This window comes from Moschus berezovskii, chromosome 20 (genome assembly GCF_049115385.1).
Source record: "Moschus berezovskii isolate FMDL1 chromosome 20, NW_MosBer_1.0, whole genome shotgun sequence".
NCBI classification, from domain to species: domain Eukaryota; kingdom Metazoa; phylum Chordata; class Mammalia; order Artiodactyla; family Moschidae; genus Moschus; species Moschus berezovskii.
The window spans coordinates 1,138,152-1,156,512 of NC_142479.1; positions in this window are offsets into that span (position 1 = coordinate 1,138,152).

Sequence of the window (18,361 nt, forward strand, 5' to 3'; positions counted from 1 at the left end):
CAAAAACCAAGGCTGGCTGAATTGATACAAAAACAAGACCCCCATATATCTCTACAAGAGACCCACCTCAAAACGAGGGACACCTACAGGTTGAAAGTGAAGTGTTGGAAAAAGATATTCCACGCAAACAGAGACCAAAGAAAGCAGGAGTAGCAATATTCATATCAGATAAAATAGACTTTAAAACAATGTCTATGAAAAGAGACAAAGAAGGAAACTACTTAATGATGAAAGCCTCAATCCAAGAAGAAGATATAGCGATTATAAATATTTATGCACCCAACATTGGAGCACCGCAATATGTAAGACAATTACTAACAAGTATGAAAGGGGAAATTAACAACAACACAATAATAGTGGGAGACTTTAATACCCCACTCACACATATGGAGAGATAAAATAAACAGAAAATTAATAAGGAAACACAAACTTTAAATGATACAATAAAACAGTTAGACCTAATAGATCTCTATAGGACATCTCACCCCAAAACAATGAATTTCAACTTTTTCTCAAGTGCACAAGGAACCTTTTCCAGGATATCACATCCTGGGCCATTAATCTAGGCTTGGTAAATTCAAAAAAAAAAATGATATCATTCCATTCATCTTTTCTGAATACAATGCAGTAAGATTAGATCTCAATTACAGGAGAAAAACTATTAAAAATGGCAACATATGGAGAATGAACAACACGCTGCTGAATAACGAAAAAATCAAAGAAGAAATCAAAAGAGAAATCAAAATATGCACAGAAATGAATGAAAATGAAAACACAACCACCCAAAAACTCTGGGGCAATGTAAAAGCAGTGCTAAGGGGAAGATTCATAGCAATACAGGCACACGGCAAGAAGCAAGAAAAAAGTCAACTAAATAACTTAACTCTACATCTAAAGAACTAGAAAAGGAAGAAATGAAGAATCCCAGGGTAAGTAGAAGGAAAGCAGTCTTAAAAATTAGGGCAGAAATAAATGTAAAAGAAACAAAAGAGACCATAGCAAAAATCAACAACGCCATAAGCTGGTTCTTTGAGAATGTAAATGAAATTGACAAACCAATAGACAGACTCATCAAGGAACAAAGGGAGAAGAACCAAATCAATAAAATTAGAAATGAAAATGGAGAGATCACAACTGACAACACAGAAATACCATGGATTATTAGAGAATACGATCAGCAAATATATGGCAGTAAAATGAATAACTTGGAAGAAATGGACAAATTCTTAGAAGAGTACAACTTTCCAAAACTGAACCAGGAAGAAATAGAAAATCTTAAAAGACCCATCACAAGCATGGAATTAGAGGCTGTAATCAGAAATCTTCCAGCAAACAAAACCCAAGTCCAGAAGGCTTCACAGCTGAATTCTTCCAAAAATTTAGAGAGGAACTAACACCTATTCTACTCAAAGTCTTCCAGAAAATTGCTGAGGAAGGGAAACTTCCAAACTCATTCTATGAGGCCACCATCACTCTAATCTCAAAACATGGTAAAGATCCCCAAAAAAAGATAACTAGAGGCCAATATCACTAATGACCATAGATGAAAAAATCCTTAACAAAATTCTAGCAATCAGAATCCAACAACATATTAAGAATATCATATATGATGACCAAGTGGGCTTTATCCCAGGAATGCAAGGATTCTTCAATATCCGCAAATTAATCAATGTAATACACCACATTAACAAAATGAAAAATAAAATCATATGATTATCTCAAGAGATGCAGAGAAAGCCTTCGACAAAATTCAGCATCCCTTTATGATGAAAACCCTCCAGGAAGTGGGAATAGAAGGGACATACCTCAACATATTAAAAGCTATATATGTCAATCCCACAACAAACATTATCCTCCATGGTGAAAAACTGAAAGTATTTCCCCTGAAGTCAGGATCAAGATAAGGGTGTCTACTCTCACCACTACTGTTCAACATAGTTCTCGAAGTTTTGGCCACAGCAATCAGAGCAGAAAAAGACATAAAAGGAATCCAAATTGAAAAAGAAGAAGTAAAACTTTCACTGTTCGCTGATGACATGATCCTATACACAGAAAACCCTAAAGACTCTATGAGAAAACTACTAGAGCTAATCAATGAATACAGTAAAGTTGCAGGATATAGAATCAACACACAGTAATCCCTTGCATTCCTATCCACTAATAATGAGAAAATGGAAAGAGAAATTAAGGAAATGATACCATTTACTGTTGCAACAAACAGAATTAAATACTTAGGAATATATCTACCTAAGGAAACAAAAGACCTGCACATAGAAAACTATAACATACTGCTGAAAATAATCAAAGAGGACATTGATAGATGGAGAAATATACCGTGTTCGTGGATTGGAAGATTAAATATTGTGAAAATGAGTATACTACCCAAAGTAATTTATACATTCAATGCAAACCCTCTCAAGCTACCAACAGTATTTTTCAAGAACTAGAACAAATAATCTCACAATTTGTATGGAAATACAAAAAACCTCGAATAGCCAAAGCAATCTTGAGGGAGAAGAATGGAATTGGGGGAATCACCCTGCCGGACTTCAGGCTCTACTACAAAGCCACAGGCATCAAGACGGTATGGTACTGGCATAAAGACAGAAATATAGGTCAATGGAACAAAATAGAAAGCTCAGAGATAAATCCACGCACCTATGGACACCTTATCTTTGACAAGGGAGGCAAGAATATAAAATGGAGAAAAGCCAGTCTCTTTAACAAGTGGTGCTGGGAAAACTGGTTAGCCACTTGTACAAGAATGAAACTAGAACACTTCCTAACACCATACACAAAAAATAAACTCTAAATGGATTAAAGATCTAAATGTAAGACCAGAAACTATAAAACTCCTAGAGGAGAACATAGGCAAAACACTCTCCAACATAATTCAGAGCAGGATCCTCCATGACCCACTTCCCCGGATATTGGAAATAAAATCAAAAAGCTTGCAAATTTTTCCCCTTCAGTACATTAAATGTACATTTTTGAACCCATTTCTCTCTCTCTTTTCCTGCTTCGTCCCCAATAAAGTGAATGTTAGTATACTTGATGTTGTCTAGAAGTCTCTTAAACTGTTCTCCTTATTAACTTTTCATTTTGCTTTACCTATTGGGCGATTTCCATATTTTTACATTCCAGATTAACTTTGCTTGTTGTGTATTGGCAACTCTCACTTTGGTGAGAGGTGGGGCTGGAGATAGAGGGGCCAGAACCTGTGCCACGTATGAGTCCGGATTTCTCCTGTGCTCAGTAGCCAACCCTGTTTATTGGGGAGTTAGGTTGAGTATCCAGTTGATGGTACAGAAGCCATGAGTTTCAGGTCCATGCTGATTCCATTTCATGTAAGTGTGTGCTGTATCCCCTTCCAGCATTGGAAATGTTGCCCCCAAAGAAAGAAGTGCTGAAGCAAGAAGGGGTGCCCACTATGGGCTTGGGTGCCTACTGGGTCAGTCCAAGCTCACCAGTCAGTGTTCCAGATACTCCCACTGTGCTACCTCCATAAGCACTGGTAATGGCTACTCTAAACTTGTTCAGATGTAGGCAAGATCTGAGGTGGCTCCATTCCTGGCACCTGTACATTCTTCTGAGTCATGGAAGCCTTTGCCATAGTTGTGGGAAGGTCTATTCTAATAAATAAGAGAGTTTGGACTAGGCATTAGGAGTGGGATAGGTCATGACCTGACATTGTTATGGGGAAACAGACAGCATCCTGGGTAATTTCAACATGTTTCCTCTGCCTTACTTTGTGAGTAATCAAACGTGTGGTTGCCTCCGGAAACTCTTCACATAGAGATAAATAAATAAATGCCCACCAACCCAAACAAAAGAGGAAGAGGTAAGGAATATACCTGATAAAGAATTCCGAATAATGAGAATTAAAATGATCCTTAATCTTGAAAAAAAATGGAGTTACAGATAAATAGCCTTTCTTGCATTGAGAAGATGCAAGAAAGTTTTAACAAGGACCTAGGAAAAATAAAAAAGAGTCAATACATAAGGAATCATGCAATAGATGAAATCGTATACACTCTGGAGGGAACAAATAGTAGAAAAGAGAAGCAGACGATGGGATAAGTGAGAATAGTAGAAATAAATGAAACAGAGGAAAAAAGAAAACTAATTAAAAGAAATGAGAACAATCTCAGAGACATCTGGGACAATATTAGACACCCCAACATTCGAATAATAGGAGTCACAGAAGAGGACTACAAAACGAAAGACCATGGGAAAATACTTGAGGAGATGATAGTAGAAAAGTTCGCTACAATGGGGAAGGAAATTATCACCCACGTCGAAGAAACCCAGAGTGTACAAAACAGGAAAAACCCAAGGCAAAACACCCCATGACACATATAAATAAAATTAACAAAGCTCAAAGACAAAGAACAAATATTGTAAGCAGCAAGGGAAAAACAGCAAATAACACACAAGGGGATTCCTACAAGGTTCACAGCTGATCTTTCAATAGAAACTCTTCAGGCTAGGAGGGAATGGTAGGACATACTTACAGTGAAGAAAGAAAATAGCCTACAGCCCAGATTACTATACACAGCAATGATCTCATTCAAATATGAAGGAGAAATCCAAAGCGTTACACACAAACAAAAGCTGAGAGAAATCAGCATCACCAAATCAGCTCTCCAACAAATGCTAAAGGACCTTCTCTAGACAGGAAGCAGAGAATGGGGTATAAACCCAAACCCAAAACAATAAATTAAATGGCAATGGGATCATACTTATCAGTAATTAACTTATATGTAAATGGATTGAATGCCCCAACCAAAAGACAAACCTGGCTGAATGGATACAAAAACAAGACCCCTGTATATGCTGTCCACATGACACCCACCTCGAAAAGAGGGACACATACAGACTGAAAGGGGAGGGCTGGAAAAACATATTCCACGCAAATAGAGAACAAAGTTAAACAGGAGTAGCAATACTCATATCAGATAAAATAAACTTTAAAACAAAGACTATGAAAAGAGACAAAGAAGGACACTACATGATGATCAAAGGATCAATCCAAAAAGAGAATATAACAAATAAAATATATATGCACCCAAAACAGGAGCACTGCAATATGTAAGACAAATGTTAATAATTATGAAAGGGGAAATTAACAATAACACAATAAGAGTGGGAGACTTTAATACCCCACTAACACCTATGGATAGATCGACCAAACAGAAAAGTAACAAGGAAACACGAAAGTTTTCAATCCCTGGTCAGGGAACTAAGATTCCACAAACTGCATGGTGCCCCCCACCCAAAAAATTATCTGTTTATGGTGATCCTGTTTGTCATATGCATAAGGATTGGGCCAAATCCCCTGCCCTGCACGTGGGAACACAATTCTCCCACCAATTTCTTAGGATAACAGTGGCCTTATTGATATTTGATCCTTTCCCTCCAAACATTATTTTAATCTTTGGGAGTGCTAGCTGTGGGTTTTAGTTGTATCAGCATTTTGTGCCTCCTGAGCACCTTTAGCTGACAGCGTAGGCGAGTGATGCAACAAAGCCCTTTATGACGTAGGTGGCCAGGAGTTGATTTCTGTCTGCTTTTCTCAGGGGAATTATAACATTCACCATACCCATGTTGAACCCTCTTATCATCTGTGTTCTGGCAATCTAGACGCTAATGTCATTCCACACCCCAAACAAAGACAGTAACACCACACCATTTATCCTTGCCGCTGAGATCAATTTGTAAACAGGGTTATCCATCTTCAGTGCAGACTCCTGACTCTGACCAGTCCTCTAATCTCTGGTTAACTGGCGGCCTGAGGGTCTGCTCCCCAATTTCCTGGGACTCCACTACCCTCCACACTCAGCTGCCCACCTCTTCTCTCCTTCCCCTCACTTCCCATCAGAAAGTTGATTCACACACTCTCTCTCTCTCTCACACACACACATATCATCTTTTTACCATTTGATGTTTATTTTAATGTCAGCCATCTGTTTACTATGTTAGTGTGAGAGGCAGTCTTTTCCTGGTGGGCCATTTTTAAGAAAGCAGACATCTGTAGAAACAATTCTAAACTGTCTGACCTTTGGTATTCAGTTACTGGCTGCCCAGGTTGTATTTCTCTAGGGTCTCTCATTCTTGGGTGGCTGAGCTTATCTTCTCTTTCGATTCTGCCTTCTTCTTGGACTCTGCCTCATATTTTGGTACCATTTTCGGCTTGATTAAGGGTCTTATGTGCACAGGAACTGAAAAACCAGTTTGGTTATCTTGTTTTCTTCACCTTCTTTTACTGAGAGGCATATGCTCGGATTTTCTTTCTCAAAGTCCCTTGTAGAGGTCTTCTGACCCTCATGCTCATATTTCGTGCATGGAAAGAAAAGATAAGGTTTGAGTTTTGAGGAAAGAGTATAACAACTGAGTTGGAAGGGAGATTTCATGAAAAAGGGATGTGGTCTGATGAGTGCTTTTCTCCAGGCAAGGGCAGTGTAGAGGTCTTGGGCAGCAAAGTCAATGGAGAACATGGGGAGCATAGATGGAGTCATCTTACATCACACGGCCTCTGTGTCTCCATTGACAATGTGTTGTCTTTCTTCCTTTCATCCTTGAAGCAAACCGAGTGGCAACTCTTCTTGGCTTCTGTGGCTTTCTGGTTACCTTAGTCATGATGATCCCACGAAGTGGCCTAATCCAGTATCTCCGCCTCTGACCCCCTTATATATACCTTCTCAGGACAATGAGGAGCCACAACCTTCAATCTGATTGGTCAGCTAAGCACTCCCCCAGCCAATTGTGGCCGTGGGGTCTTACATATCACAATGTAACCCTTTGCCCATGGGCTAGTGGATGCTGAGGGAGGCCATGATACAACTTACCCACTATTGACACCTCTGTGTGTCTGATTCTGGGGAGTGGTGATTCAGGGGCATGGTGTTTCTCCTCATGAACTTCAGAGTTTCCTTCAGTGCCCTTTATTCTTTAACATTTATGTCTCCCTTCAACACTCCTGCCTCCTCCATCCCTGTATGAACACTTTTCATCCCATTTCAGCACTTTAGCGTCCTCTAGTCACTTCATCTCTAGACCAGCCTCTTTCCTTTGGAGGTTCTTGAGGGGCTTAAGGAACATAAGAGAAAGCACTTAACATGAAAAAAGAAAATTAAGAACATGGTGTATGTTTTTTTCTACTCCAATGAGCTTTAGAGACCCCAAGATTTTTTGAATCTTCAATCTGTTGCCCCAAGTTCAATACACCGTCTGCATAAGATTGCACATCAGAGCAAAGAACGTGTTCAATGTCTCCTCCACTAATATTGTTGTTGACACTTCAACACTCATATTGAGTAGGGAAACTCAACTTGCCCCATCTACGAGAAATACATTCCTGATTTAATTAAAAAAAAAAAAAGTAAAGTGCCCAAAGGTAAGAGTCACATAACCACTGCACCACGGACTCTTGACTGAATCAATTTCCCAATGGTCCCTCATTGAGCATTATCATCAAGTAGGGCCCATTCTGTAGCTGACCAATAGCTGAGCAGGAGAAGTACCAGTAGGTACCTCATTGATAGTTGGTTGCTTATAGGAGGGCCCAGGGATTCACTGTCCAATTGCTGAGCAAGACTTGTTGCTTAGTAACAAGATGTGGAGTAGTAAGACAGCAATGGCTACCTGCAAAGAGCTGTGCGCATGCTGCTCTGTTACAAAAGGATACTTTGGGTCCAGTGTGCTGGAGTCTTTTTGATTGACTCCTTTCCAACCTCAGATTTTTATTTCACATTCTCCTTTAACTTTTGTACATCATTCTTTTCATTGTATTCCCAGGCTTGCATTTCAGCAGTGCTTATCTCTATGCCCCTCAAACAGTTGGCACTTGATCCCATGTGCTGCATACAGTATAGCTATTATTTCAAACTCAACAAGTATGTGAGGGCCAGCCCACCTTGAGAACTACTTTGACAAACTTTAACATCACAGTGATACTTATTCTATTCACAATATAACTGAGCAGGATGATGGGAATTGAAAAAGTACGAAATGAAATTAGGACACCAATAAATATGTCAAAAGAAATATATACTATTAATATTTTGTCTTTGTTGTTCTACCAAAATATTTATAACGTATATATTGTATGTGTTTTAAAATGATAGAATATGTAGTACACATATATTTTTATGAGCATATATACATCAGCGACTTTTTTTTAATTTATACAAATTGAATCAAACTATATGCACTATTGTAGCCTTCCTTTTCTATACAGTATGCTGGAAGAATTTTTCCATCTCAAAGAACATGTATCTGCAATTATTTCTAAGGATTACTATAGTGTTCAAATGCTTGCTTATCACATACTCAATGAGAGTGCTTTGAAGAGAGGAACCATGGGTGCTTTGTTCACTGGTTGCTTCCATATCTTTTTTTTTGGAAATCAGGCTGTAATACACATTGGAATTCATGTGTCTTCAAATTCGTGTTCATTGTCTTCTGATATATACCTTAGAATGAAATTGTTGGGTCAGCTGGTAGTTCTTTTTTTAGTTATTTGAGAAACTTTCTTGAAGTTTTCCATAGCGACTGCACAAATTTACATTCCCAACAATTAAGTACAAGGGCTTCCCTTTCTCCACATCCTTTTCAACTTTGGTTATTTTCAGACTTTTTGATTTGATGATAGCCATTCTGATGAGTATGAGTTGACATCTCCTTGTAATTTTCATTTTCATTTCTCTGACAGTTAGTGATGTTCAGCATTTTTTCATGTGCTATCTGTATATCTTCTTTGGAGAAAATCAGATCTTTCCATTGTTTTTGTTTGTTTGTTTATTTCTTAATATCAAGTTGAATAATCTGTTTAGTTAGTTTGGATATTAACCCCTTATATCATTTGCAAATACTCCCATTCATTAGGTTGTCTTTTCATTTTGTCAGTGTTTTCGTTTGCTGTGCAAAAGCTTTTAAGTTTAATTAGATCTCATTTTTTTCCTTTGCTTCCTTTGCCTTAGGAAAGAGGTGAAAACAATGTTGCTATGAATTATGTCATAGAGTGTTCTGCCTACATTTTCTTTTAGGGGCTTCATAGTTTCCAGTCTTTCATTTAGGGTTTTAATTCACCTTGATTTCATTTGTTTAATCATTTTCTTCTAAGCTGAAACTCCACTACTTTGGCCACCTCATGAGACCAGTTGACTCACTGGAAAGGACTATGATGCTGAGAGGGATTGGGGGTGGAAGGAGAAGGCGATGACAGAGAATGAGATGGCTGGATGGCATCACCGACTCGATGGACATGAGTTTGAGTGAACCCAGGGAGTTGGTGATGGACAGGCAGGCCTGGCGTGCTGTGATACATGGGGTCACCAAGCGTCGGACACTACTGAGCGACTGAACTGAACTGGACTGAACTGAACTGATAGCTTTCTGTACACAGTGTCATGTCAACTGCAAGTAGTGACAGTTTTACTTCTTCCTTCCAATTTGGATGACTTTTATTTATTTTCTTTGAATGATTGCTGTGCCTAGTACTTCTAGTATTTTAGAAGTGGCAAGAATTCACATCTGTGTCTTTTCCTGATTTAGAGGGATAGCTTTCAGCTTCTTACCACTGAATAAGATATCATCTCTGTTTGTTATAAATCACGTTTATAATGTTCAGACAACCACATGGAGTATACAGTTCATGGAATTCCCTAGGCCACAGTACTGGAGTGGGCAAAGTAGAACTTTTATTATGTTCAGATACATTCCCTCCATATCAAGTATGGTGAGAGTTTTTGAAATGAATGAATACTAAATTTTGCCAAATGCTTTTACAGCATCTGTTGAGATGATCATGTGATGTTTATCCTTCTCTTAATGTGGTGTACCACACTGACTAATTTTCAGCTATTGAACCATCCTTTTACCCCTGGAATGAGTCCATCTTGAGCATGGTATATGATGGTTTCATTGTGATGTTGAATTTGGTTTTCTCACATTTTGTTAAGAATATTCACATCTATATTCAACAGAAATATTGGCATTGAGGTTTCTTCTTTGGTGGTGTCTTTGTCTGTTTCCGGAGTTAGGACAATAATATCTTCATAAAAATTTTGTGAGTAATCTATTTTCTCAATTTTTGAAATAGTTTGAGAATGTTGGGTATAAGCTCTTCAGTATATCTTTGTAAACATTCTGCTGTTAAACTGTGTTCCTGAACTTTATTTTACTGAGAGATTTTACATTATAAATTCCATTTCACTATTAATGTTTCAAATATTCAGATTATACATTCCTTTCGAATTCAGTTTTGTAAGGTTGTATGGTCCTAGAGATTTATCAGTTTCTTCTAAGTTGCCAAAAATATTTGGCATATAACTATTTGTAGTATCCTCATGATTTTTCCCTATTGATGTGATGTTGGCTGTAATATCTCCTTTTCATTTGTTTATTTGTGTCATCTATCTTTTATTTTTGATGAACCTGGCTAAAGACTTAATTATTTTGTTTATCTTTTCAAAAAATATCTTTCCACTTAACTGGCATTTTTTTTTTTTTTACTTCAGGAAAAGGGAAGTCTCAATTTTATTAATGTCCTCTCTGATCTTTACAATTGACTTCATTCTGAGGATTTGGGGCTTTATTTATTCTTCTTTTCTACTTCATTTATATAGTAAGTTATGGTGTTTATTTCAGTTTCTCCCCCCACCTTAAGGGAAGCATCTGTCACTATACAATTTCCCCTGAACTGCTTTTGCTAAATCCAATAGATTTTGGAAAGTTGGTGTTTTTATTAGTCTCAAAGTATTTTCGGATTCCCTTTATGATCTGTTCATTAGTTCATTGGTATTTAGTAGCATGTTGTTTCGTCTGCATATGTTTGTGTTTGTCCCATATTCCCCTCCTGTAATTGATTTCTTATTTTGTACCATTGTGGTCAGAAAAAGTGCATGGTATAATTTCTGTCTTCTTAAATGTGTTGAGACTTGTTTTGTGGCCCAGCATTTGATCATCCCTGAAAAAATGTCCTGTGCGCACTTGAAGGTGTGTATTCTGGTATTTTGGGATAGACTATTTCAGGAGGCTCAGAGGTAAAGAATCTGCCTGCAATGCCGAAGATGCAGATTTGATTCCTGGGATAGCAAGATCCCCTGGAAAATCAAATGCAATAAACTCCAGTGTTCTTGCCTGCAAAACCCCATGGATAGGGGAGCGTGGAGTGCTACAGCCCTTGGGGTTTCAAAACAGTCAGACCATTTAGTAACTGAAGAACAACAACAAATGCTGTAGGTATCTATTAAATTCAACTAATCTAATCTGTAATTTAAGACTACGGAGGGGAGTAGAAGATGGCGGAGGAATAGCACCAGGCGACCAATTTCTCCTCTACAAAATCAGCGAAAGAACACTTGAACGCTGAGTAAATCCCACAAAACAACTTCTGAATACTGGCAGAGAACATCATGCACCCAGAAAAGCACCCCATAGTCTTCAAAAGGAGTTAGGAAATAATATAAAATATAAAAAGAGAGACAAAACAGGGCGGGATGGAGCTCCGTCCCAGGAAGGGAGGCCTAAAAAAAAAAAAAAAAAAAGAGAGAGAAGTTTCCAAACACCTGGAAACACTCATGGGCAAGTCTGTGGCAAGACTTGGAACCTCAGAGGTCCACATAACTGGAAGAAAAACAAAGAAATAATTAAAACCCACAGACTAAGTGCCCAGAGGAAACTCTCAGTGGAGAAGCAGCGCAGATACCTGCATCCGCCACTAGGTAACCGGGGATGGGCAAGGAGGCACTGCAGCAGCACTTAGAGAAAGGACTGCCTGAAGGCCCCAAGGGCAATCTGAGGGTGCAAACAGGATATAGCTAAGCAAACTGTGCAGCTAAAAGGCGAAAAGCCTGTAAAAAGGCGAAAAGGCCCAACCTAAGACTCCAACAGCCCCCCTCACAGAACAAAGGACTAAGAAGAGCGAGCCAGCTACAGTTGGTCCACCCCCCATCCCCCGCCGTGACAGGCAGGGGAGGGCGGCTCGCGCCAGAAAGGGCAACCACAGCCCCAGAGAGGCTTCCCATACCAAGCTGCAGGCAGGCTTCATTGCTAACCAAGGCTTCTTGGGTTCTGGCCAGTCAATATCCACCTGAGAAGGTGCGCCAGTTCTACACCCAGAAAACTGAGTGGCAGGGACCGGGTTGGCGATAAGTTGCAGCGACTGCGTATGCCAAATGCCTGCTTGCCTGAGCTTCTCAGACAGGGGAATGCACAAAACGCAGGCCCGTCCAACTCTGCGCCTTTGTGGGGTACCTGAGTACCTGAACTTGAGCAGCTCAAACCTGGGAAGTGCATGCAACCCAGTGCCTGCCACAGACAGCTCCCAGCAGAGCAACCTAGAGCCTGAGCAGTATAAACAGGGAAAGCACACATGCTGCGAGTGGGAGCAATCCCACTGGAGCCGAGACAATGGGAGCACTCCCCTCAGATGCCAGTGATATTTGTTAGCAGCGTTCCTCCCTCCCCACAGCAGGACTGAACAGGTGAGCCGAAAAGAAAAGTGTCTACCACGGCCCCCTAGTGTCAGGACGAGAATTAGACACTGAAGAGCCCAGCAAACAGAAGAGTTTTAAAAGAAGGAATGGCCTTGGAAGTAACAGATGGAGAAGTCTTGAGCCTATTGCAAGAATAAGGCTGAAAACCAGAGGCAGAGGCTTAAGTCCAAATCCTGAGAACACCAGAGATCTCCTGTTCTAGGGAAAATTAACTGATAGGTGCTCAACAAATGCCTCCATACATACAGTGAAACCAGGCACCACCCAAGGGTCAAAAAGTTTCAGGGAAAGACATACCACGCAAATTCTCCAGCAACACAGGAGAATAGCCCTGAGCTTCAATATACAGGCTGCCCAAAGCCACTCCAAACCCATTGACATTTCAAATTCATTACTGGACACTTCATTGCACTCCAGAGAGAAGAAATCCAGCTCCACCCACCAGAACAGTGACACCAGCTTCCCTAGCCAGGGAACCTTGACACATCACCCGTCCAACCCCACACACAATGAGGTAACTACATAATAAAGAGAAATCCACAAACTGCCAGAAGACGGAAAGGCCACCCCAAGCACAGCAATATGAGCAAGATGAAGAGGCAGAGAAATACCCAGCAAGTAAACGAACAGGATAAATGCCCACCAACACAAACAAAAGAGGAACATATAGGGAACCTACCTGATAGAGTATTTCGAATTTTCAATGTGAAAATGATTCAAAATCTGGAAAACAAAATGGAGTTACAGATAAATAAAGTGGAGAAAAGGATGGAAAAGATGCAAGAAATGTTTAATAAGGAATTAAAGGAAATAAAAAAGAGTCTACATACAAGGAATAAAGCAATAGATGAGATCAGAAAAACTCTCGAGGGAACAAACAGTAGAATAATGGAGGCAGAAGACAGGATAAGCGAGGTAGAAGATAGAATTATAGAAATAAATGAAACAGTGACGAAAAGAGCAAAATGAATTAAAAGAAATGAGGACGATATTTAGACCTCTGGGACAATGTTAAATGCCCCAGCATTCGAATCATAGGAGTCCCAGAAGAAGAAGACAAAAAGAAAGACCATGAGAGAATACTTGAGGAGATAATAGTTGTAAATTTCTGTAAAATGGGGAAGGAAATAATCACCCAAGTCCAAGAAACCCAGAGCGTCCCTAACAGGATAAACCAAAGGTGAAATACTCCACGACACATATTAATCAAATTAACAAAAATCAAACACAAAGAACAAATATTAAAAGCAGCAAGGGAAAAGCAACAAATAACACACAAGGGGATTCCCATAAAGATAACAGCTGATCTTTCAACAGAAACGCTTCAAGCCAGGAGGGAATGGCAAGAAATACTTAAAGTAATGAAAGAAAGTAACCTACAGCCCAGATTACTGTACCCAGCAAGGATCTCAAGCAAATATGAAGGAGAAATCAAAAGCTATACAGACAAGGAAAAGCTGAGAGAATTTAGCATCACCAAACCAGCTCTTCAACAGATACTAAAGGATCATCTCTAAACAGGAAACACAGAAAAGGTATATAAACTCGAACCCAAAGCAATAAAGAAAATGGCAATGGGATCATACTTATCAATAATCACCTTAAACATAAATGGGTGGAATGCCCCAACCAAAAGACAAAGATCGGCTGAATGGATACAAAAACAAGACCCCTATATATGTTGTCTACAAGAGACCCACCTCAAAACGAGGGACACATACAGACTGAAAGTGAAGGGATGGAAAAAGTTATTCCAAGCAAATAGAGACCAAAAGAAAGTGGGAGTAGAAATACTCATATCAGATAAAATAGATTTTAAAACAAAGGCTGTGAAAAGAGACGAAGTAGGAAACTACATAATGATCAAAGGATCAATCCAAGAAGAAGATATAAAAATTCTAAATATTTATGCACCAAACATAGGAGCACCACAATATGTAAGACACTTACTAACAAGTATGAAAGGGGAAACTAACAGTAACACAATAATAGTGGGATAATTTAATACCCCACTCACACCTATGGATAGATCAACTAAACAGAAAATTAACAAGGAAACACAAACTTTAAATGATACAATAGTCCAGTTAGATCTAATAGATCTCTATAGGACATTTCACCACAAAACAATGAATTTCACCTTTTTCTCAAGTGCACACGGAACATTTTCCAGGATAGATCACATCCTGGACCATTAATCTAGGCTGGGTAAATTCAAAAAAATTGATATCATTCCAAGCATCTTTTCTGACCACAATGAAGTAAGAGTCGATCTCAATTACAGGAGAAAAAATATTAAAAATGCCAACATATGGAGGCTGAACAACACGAAGCTGAAAAATGAACAATTCATAGAAGAAATCAAAAGAGAAATCAGAATATGCCTAGAAATGAATGAAAATGAAAACAGAACAACCCAAAATCTCTGGGACACTGGAAAAGCAGTGCTAAGGGGAAGGTTCATAGCAATACACGCACACCTCAAGAAAAAAGAAAGAAGTCAACTAAATAACCTAACTCTACATCTAAAGAAACTAGAAAAGGAAGAAATGAAGAATCCCAGGGTTAGTAGAAGGAAAGAAATTGTAAAAATTAGGGGAGAAATAAATGAAAAAGAAAGAAAAGAGACCATAGCAAAAATCAGCAAAGCCAAAAGCTGGTTATTTGAGAAGGTAAATTAAATTGACAAACCAATAGACAGACTCATCAAGAAACAAAGGGAGAAGAACCAAATCAATAAAATTAGAAAGCAAAATGGAGAGACCACAACTGACAACACAGAAATACCATGGATTATTAGAGAGTACTATCAACAATTATATGGCAATAAAATGGATAACTTGGAAGAAAGGGACAAATTCTTAGAAAAGTACAACTTTCCAAAACTGAACCAGGAAGAAATAGAAAATCTTAAAAGACCCATCACAAGCATGGAATTAGAGGCTGTAATCAGAAATCTTCCAGCAAACAAAAGCCCAGGTCCAGACAGTTTCACAGCTGAATTCTACAAAAAATGTAGAGAAGAGCTAACAGCTATTCTACTCAAAGTCTTCCAGAAAATTGCTGAGGAAGGGAAACTCCCAAACTCATTCTATGAGGCCACCATCACCCTAATCCCAAAACCTGGTAAAGATTCCACACAAAAAGAAAACAACAGGCCAATATCACTGATGAACATAGATGCAAAATTCCTTAACAAAATTCTAGCAATCAGAATCCAACAACATATTAAGAAGATCATACATCATGACCAGGTGGGCTTTATCCCAGGAATGCAAGGATTCTTCAATATCCGCAAATCAATCTATATAATACACCACATTAACAAACTGAACAATAAAAAATCATATGATTATCTCAATAGACGCAGAGAAAGCCTTCGACAAAATTCAACATCCCTTTATGATGAAAACCCTCCAGAAAGTGGGAATATAAGGGACATACCTCAACATAATAAAAACTATATATGAAAAACCCACAGCAAACATTATCCTCAATGGCGAAAAACTGAAAGCATTTCCCCTAAAGTCAGGAAGAAGACAAAGGTGCCCACTGTCACCAGTACTAATCAACATAGTTCTTGAAGTTTTGGCCACGGCAATCAGAGCAGAAGAAGACATAAAAGGAATACAAATTGGAAAAGAAGAAGTAAAATGTTCACTGTTCACTGATGACATGATCCTCTACACAGAAAACCCTAAAGACGCTACCAGAAAACTACTAGAGCTAATCAATGAATACAGTAAAATTGCAGGATATAAAATCAACACACAGAAATCCCTTGTGTTCCTATACACTAATAATGAGAAAATAGAAACAGAAAATAAGGAAACTATTCCATTCACTGTTGCAACAAAAAGAATTAAATACGTAGGAATATATCTACCTAAGGAAACAAAAGACTTGTATATAGAAAACTATAAAACACTGGTGAAAGTAATCAAAGAGAACACTAATAGATAAAGAAATATACCGTGTTCATGGATTGGAAGATTAAGTATTGTGAAAATGAATATACTACCCAAAGTAATTTATACATTCAATGCAATCCCTATCAAGCTACCAACGATATTTTTCACAGAACTAGAACAAATAATCTCACAATTTGTATGGAAATACCAAAAACCTTGAATAGCTAAAGCAATCTTGAGGAAGAAGAATGGAATTGGGGGAATTAACCTGCCGGACTTTGGTCTCTACTACAAAGCCACAGTCATCAAGACAGTATGTACTGGCATAAAGACAGAAATATAGATGAATGGAACAAAATAGAAAGCCCAGAGATAAATCCACGCACCTATGGACACCTTATCTTTAACAAAGGAGGCAAGAATATAAAATGGAGAAAAGACAGTCTCTTTAACAAGTGGTTCTGGGAATACTGGTCAGCCACTTGTAAAAGAATGAAACTAGAACACTTCCTAACACCATACACCAAACAAAACAAACAAACAAACAAAAAACTCAAAATGGATTAGAGAACTAAATGTGAGACCAGAAACTATAAAACTCCTACAGGAGAACAGAGGCAAAACACTCTCTGACATAAATTACAGCAGGATCCTCCAAGACCCTCCTCCCTGAATATTGGAAATAAAAGAAAAAATAAACGAATGGGACCTAAATAAAATCAAAAGCTTCTGCATAGCAAAGGAAACTATAAGCAAGGTGAAAAGTCACTCTTCAGAATGGGAGAAAATAATAACAAATGGAACAACTGACAAATAATTAATCTGCAAAATATACAAGCAGTTTCTGCAGCTCAATACCAGAAAAATAAACGCCCCAATCAAAAAATGGGCCAAAGAACTAAGCAGACATTTCTCCAAACACATGAATAAATGCTCAACATCCCTCATAATCAGAAAATATGCAAATCAAAACCACAGTGAGATACCATTTCACACCAGTCAGAATGGCTGCTATCCAAAAGTCTACATGCAATAAATGCTGGAGAGGGTGTGGAAAAAGGGAACCCTCTTACACTGTTGGTGGGAATGCAAACTAGGACAGCCACTATGGAGAACAGTGTGGAGATTTCTCAAAGAACTGGAAATAGAACCGCCATATAATCCAGCAATCTCACTCCTGGGCATACTCACCGAGGAAACCAGAATTGAAAGAAACACATGTACTCCAATGTTCATTGCAGTACTGTTTATAATAGCGAGGACGTGTAAGCAACCTAGATGTCCATCTGCAGACGAATGGATAAGACAAATTTGGAACATATACACAATGGAGTATTACTCATCCATTAAAAAGAATGCATTTGAATCAGTTCTATTGAGGTAGGTGAAATTTGAGCCTATTATACAAAGTGATGTAAGCCAGAAAGAAAAACACCAATACAGTATACTAACATATATATATAGAATTTAGAATGATGGTAACCGTAACCCTGTATACGAGACAGCAAAATAGATACGGGTATACAGAACAGTCTTTGGGACTCTAAAGGAAAGGGTGAAGGTGGGATGATTTGGGAGAATGGCACTGAAGCATGTATATTATCATATGTGAAATGAATCACCAGTCCAGTTTTGATGCATGATACAGGATGCTCGGGGCCGGTGCACTGGGATGACCTGTAGGGAGGATATGGGGAGGAGGGAGGTGGGAGGGGGATTCAAGATGAGGAACACATGTACACCCGGGGCGGATTCATGTCAATGTATGGCAAAACCAACCAATATATTACTTTAAAGTAATTAGCCTCCAATAAAAAAAGGGGTTAATATCCAAATTATCTAAACAGATTATTCAACTTGATATTAAAAAAAAAGGGAAGATCTGATTTTCTCCAAAGAAGTTATACAGATGGAACTTGATAATATGGTGAACTTTACTAACTGTCAGAG